This window comes from Nannospalax galili, unplaced genomic scaffold, assembly GCF_000622305.1.
Source record: "Nannospalax galili isolate Female #2095 unplaced genomic scaffold, S.galili_v1.0 scaffold663, whole genome shotgun sequence".
In the NCBI taxonomy this organism is placed as follows: domain Eukaryota; kingdom Metazoa; phylum Chordata; class Mammalia; order Rodentia; family Spalacidae; genus Nannospalax; species Nannospalax galili.
The window spans coordinates 4458988-4465132 of NW_008351881.1; the positions used below are offsets into that span (position 1 = coordinate 4458988).

The 6145-nt window shown below is 35.9% G+C and overlaps 1 pseudogene; it reads left to right on the forward strand.

The window, feature by feature from the left end:
* The first annotated feature begins 356 nt into the window (after window positions 1-356).
* On the forward strand, window positions 357-445 carry LOC115066916 (annotated as a pseudogene).
* The last annotated feature ends 5700 nt before the right edge of the window (window positions 446-6145 follow it).

The window sequence follows — 6145 nt, forward strand, 5'->3', positions numbered from 1 at the left end:
ATAGATCTTTAAATATGGTCTGTATTAAAAATTATCATAGCATTATAATAGGATAAAATAAAAGAAATTAAAAGTACTTCAATTTTGAAGTGTTTGACTAAAGAGTAAATTGTTTATATCTAAAAATAAACTATGACTCACATGTTTCCCCATGTCACTTTATACTATTCTGAATTGATGCTGATGAATATGTTGCTGAGGTTTTTAATGACATGTGTTTTATACTTTTTCAAAAACTTTGTATGGTATCTATGTTCTTGTATAAAATATCAATGCTAATTTCTCAAAAGAGACCATTCATTTAATAAACAATGAGTGAACTAATGCACAAAATGAATTAAAAGCCTTTCTGGCACTTGCTTCAGCAGCACAGATACTAAATTTGGAATTTTTTAGAGAAGATCAGCATGGCCTCTGCAAGGGATGACGCACAAATCCCATTTTAGAGAGTGATGAACACAGACGGTCGCAACTAGCCAAAGTGGAGAGATTAAGAGACTGCTGAGTATGTGTCCCTGGATAGGACTGCTATTTTAAACCTCACCCACTCAGGTCTCAGGTATCACTGTTGAAGAGGAGCAGAAATATCATGAGAGTTAGGAGTAGTGCATGACCATAAGGAAACAGAGTCTTCCAGTCTTCAGGAAACTTGCTTACATGAACTTAGACCAATGGTAATAACATGCACAAGACCTGTGCAAATTCAGTCTGATAAAAACAAGAACTGGGGAAATGGGTAAAAAAACTCCAACTTTAGGAACTACTGGCAACTGATCACTGCTGGATGAGAGAGAGTTGATCTTTAAGGGAGTGAAGCCACATATGCTGAACAGGCTCCAGTGGATGAATTCACACTGAGGGACATCTGGGTACACATCCACATACATCAATACATCAGGCACATAGACACACATGCACAGACATATAAAAAATAAATAAATAAAATTCGAGAGAACGAACTCAAATACAATTGATCTCCATGGATCAATTCAAAGTGAAAACCTGAAGGCTTAGCAATATTCAATAATCTGTTGCCTCCAGAATGACACGCTATACTGAAGTAGACATACAAACCAAAGTCAAATCATGGAAATTATCCAACAGGTGGAAACTATAAGCAAACTGATATAACTATGCTCATATGCAGTATAGCAGATTTTAAGCAAAACTAGTCAGAAGAGGTACTGTTATCTGAGGGGTAACGAACAGCTGTCTAATCAGACTTAAAGCCCTCTCAGTGGGAAGAGCTCACTGGTGGCTCTGTAAACACAGCCAAATACACATGGCTGGAAACATCATAGATCCTAGAGAAAACTATCTCTGTCATATCTCTAGACAATTGAAATTTCTTAACACATACTAAATATGGATCTTTATATTTACAGACAAACATACAGTACACCACTCATCAAAGAAACCTCTTTTTGCAAAAAAAATGGAGCCTACTGCAGTTCTACAGTTAGTCACATACAGTCTGAAAGATGCCCACCCATAGGTGATATATCTACAGTGAAACTGCTGCACCAAAACCTTGTGGGCATAGTGGGATAGGGGGTGGGGAGAATGCTAGTGCAACTCTCATCTCTCAGCAGAAAAGCTTCCTTATACAGCAGAGTGTGGTGTGCACAGAAGTCCACAACTGACTAAGTTTTAGAGAATAAGGGACTGCAGTATGTGTGTCCTTGGACAGGACTCCTATATTAAACCACATCCACACACAACTCAGGGACTATTGTGGAAGAGGGGGGAAGATTGTAAAAGTCAGTGTTTGTCCATGAACACAGCAAAACAGGCTTTCAGACCACTTGATGCTTGATCATGCGAACTTGTGGTAATGGTGACTTTGAGCACAAGACCCATGCCAACTCAGACAACAACCGCCCAGAATGGTACAAAGGAAATGGCCAACGTGTCAGTCCTAGTCTGAAAACTGGTGTAGACTGATTGTTGCTGGGAAAGGGAGAGCAGACCTTCCTTAAGATATCTTGGTAGTCTGAATAGACTACTGTGGATGAACTTTTGTTGACCAATAAGGACTTACCATGTATGGCAGAATACATGAAGCCCAGTGTGGGGGGTTGTGGAGGCATAGATGGGGGATGGGATCTTAATTTGATTAAGGACTTGTATGAAATACACTGAAGCTTAATAAAAATATTTTTTAAAGAAGAGGTTAAAAAAGCTTACTGAGTATTAATAAAGAAATTCACCAAAAGACTAAATAATTATAATTATTTGCCTGACAAATGCTGAGAATCCCAATTTAATAAAATAAAAAGCAATGAAAAGAATGATGGTCCAATAAGTCGAGGTATGGTATTTAGGAAGACTTCACTACCATTTTCACACGTTTAGATATGTCTATCAAACTAAATGTAGACAAACAACCAGAACAAAATAATGTTTGGTAAATTGGATTGAACAGAAATCTACACATACTCAAAACCAGCCTTAGTAAAAATTTGAAATAATTCCTTGCATTGCATTAGATCATAATGTAATGCAATTTGAAATCATAGCAAGAAAATCATAGATATTTTACAAGAAAAGTCAATAAGATTTGAATGAGCAGTAGAAGACTTTGGAAATCAGACAGTAGACTAAAATCCTTAGAATCAAATGAAAATATTAGAAAATATTACATTTTGTAGATTTAATTACTCACAAAACTCTGATTTTGAATAATCTAATGATATGTCACAGAGTTCTAGATCAACAAGACAAACCCAAACCCAAATGCAGTAGATGTCAAGAAATAAAAAAAAAAAAAAACAAAAAACATAGTGCGATACTTCAAATAAACATTACATTGTCTCAAACAATGACTGGATTCTTTATAAAGATAAGAAAGACTGTCAATCTAATTAGTAGAAGTAGAGGAAAAAAACTAATAAAATTAGAAATTCAAAGACAATTGTTACCACAGACTCGAATGACATCCAGAAGATGATGACAGACTGTTTTTAAAATATCCAATCTTAAAAGCTGGAAAATAAGAAATCTTTAAATTCTTCAATGTTCAGGACATACTGAAAGCAAATTGGAAATATATAAACAACATAAAATACCAATAACAAGCAAACAAGTAGTAAGATTAAAAAATATAAATTTCTCAAAAATGAAAAATACGTGACCAGATGAATTCACTCCTGAATTCCACCAAATATTTAAGGAAAACCTGAAACCAATACTTTTTAAACTGTCCACAAAATAAAAAATGGAAAGAGTGCCACTAAATTGGTCTTACAACAGCAGTAGTACCATGATGCTTTAAACCAATAATGACAAATTAAAGGTAAAGTTATAGATTAATTTCCCTATTAAATAATGCTGCAATTTTTTTCAATGAATTTCTGGGGAATAACATTCAAGAACACAAAAATACTATACATTATGAATAAGTTGTTTCATTCCAAGTTGCTTCAAATAATGCAAATTTATATATGCAATACAACAGCAAAATAGACGTCAAGGAAGAAATCTAATGGTTGACTCAGAAGACAAAGAGAGAAGAATTTTACATAGCACAACATATTACGATAAAAGTCCTGTAAAAAACTAGTAATAGTCTAGCTGACCTTTCTTCCACAATGGTTCATGAACCCTGAGTGAGTGGAAGGTCCTCCACAAGGACCACACTTTTCAGATTCTCATTCTCTATACTTTTTGGCCATTTGTGACTTCTGGGTTCATTGCCTTCAGTTGCATGAGGGAGCTTCATTGATGAGAGTTGAGAGATGCATTAGTGTTCTCTGTACCCTTTGTTACACTATGCTCCATGAGCCTAAGTTGTGAATATTCCATTATAGACATGTAAATTTTGATTGGGCATTTGACAGACACTTAATATCTGTGCGTGATCACTTGAAGAACTCTGTCATAGTCTCCATCTATTGCCAAAGTGATGATACTTTAGGCCTTAAGAAGGATGACAGAATATATGGGTGGGGGGAAGCTGTGGGAGTGTGCCGGGGTGGATGGGGATATAAAGATGACTAACATTCTTTGAGATATTCTGTATTTTATACAGAATTCAATATAAACAAATTTAAATAAAAGAAGCTTCTTTGATGAGTAGTGACTGGAATACTTGTCTGTAAATATAAGCATCCATATTTAGCATATAGTAGATTACATTTGTCTAGGGATGTAACAACCTTAGGATTTTCTTTTAGATCTATGACATCTACAGCCATGTGTGTTTGACGATGTTTATAGTACCATCCATGAGTTCCCTCCCATTGAATGGATTTTAAGTCCAATTAGGTAACTGTTGATTATTCCCAAGATAAAAGTTCCACTAATGCCCCAATGTAGTTTGATGTGACAGTTATTGTTGTGGTTATTAGGCCTTAAAGCTGGATTTGGACTATCAGTTGATATTCTCTCTCAGCAAATTGGAGATTGTAAGAGCCAGGGGAGGAGGTGCATGACCATATGGAAATACAGGCTCCTGGGACCTTGATCATATGAATCTGTAGCAATGGTGTCAGCCCCTATCTTAACTGAAGAACTACTGACAGCTGATTACTGCTGGGTTAAGACAGTTAATCTTCTTTAAGGGAGTGACTCTAGATGGGCTTCTAGACCCCAGTGAATGACCATGGACTGAGAGGGATGTCTAAGTACCCTAACTTGACTTGGTAAGTGTCTCCCAATTGGCTAGTTCCTCCAAGGGGCAGGGCCTGCTGCTGAGGGTGGACTACTGAGGTGCTATTGGGAGCCATCTGGACAGAAGCTGCAAGCCACAGCAGCGTGTGGAGTGGGGAATGAGCAGCCACACAGCAGCTCAAGGACAGAATGTCCTGACACTCATGGACCTGGGGCGAGATCACTGGCCCCGAGGCATGAGCAAATAATAGTGGTAACTATGGGCATGGCGCAGTCTGATATGGTGGGCTCTGAGCCTCTGGTGCTGGGCTAGCCATTGGATACTCATTCCTTTGTAAGTTAGTAAATACACATAAAATTATGTTATATGGTTTGCTTGATAGCACAAAGACCCAGAGAGAACTCGAGCAACAACAGGATTTAACACAAGTAAAGGAATACAAGACATCCTGTGGGGCAAGAAATTCTGTTGAGGGGTGCGTTACGGGAGGGTGTGGATGGGGAGAGCACATAAAGATGATTAAGATCTTTTGTATGAAATGCACGAAAATTCAATAAAAATACTTTGAAGAAAACAAACAATTTGGGAATAGTATGAGCACACATGAACACAAGTAAGGCTATTATACATACTTTAACAAATGTATAATTAAGTCAACATTATAGTAAATGGAAAATCAGGAGAATTTCCTCTAAAATTCATAAACCCATAAGGTTGCTGCTCTGTCCACTCTTTTTGAATATAGTAGTCTAATTTTTTGCTAGAATTAAAAAGGGAAGGAGAAAAAACTAACTGGAATAAAAGAGAAATTATATCATTTTTACATGGTAATGACATGGTCCTACATTCAAAAGACAGTAAGACTTCAACAGAAAACTTTTAGATTTTAAAATACATTCAGAAAAGTAGCATGTTATAAAATCAATAAATCTTATCACTAGCTTTGCTATATATCTAAAACAAACAACAAATAACTAGAAAAATATCCCATCCACACTAGCTTTAACTCAATGAAGATACAAAGAGGTGAAAGACCTGTGGAATAAAAACATTTAAACAACAAAGAGCAATATTCATTAGGACACTAGAGCATGGAAAGATCCTCTGTGCACTTGGATTTGCAAAATTAATTTTGAGAAAATGGCTATATTACAGTTAATTTCAATTCCTACTTAAATTTTCAATAAGGGGCTGGAGCGATGGTCTAGCAGGTAAGAAAAGTAGCTGCTTTCGAAGAGTACCTGTGTTCTGTTCCCAGCACCCAGATGGTGGGTAACCATCCATAACTCCAGTTTCAGGGTCTCTGACACCCTATTTTAATCTCCATGAGCATAGCATACATGGGTACAATTACATATGTGCAGGAAAAAATACTCATAAAATTTAAATAAACAAATAACAAATAATAAAAACATAAATAAATAAATGGAAAATGCCTATAATGTTTTTCACATACCTAGAGAAAATAAAATTAAATTGTTAATTATTAAATTAATAAATTATTAAAGATACTGAACAGTTAAAGCTTAAAGC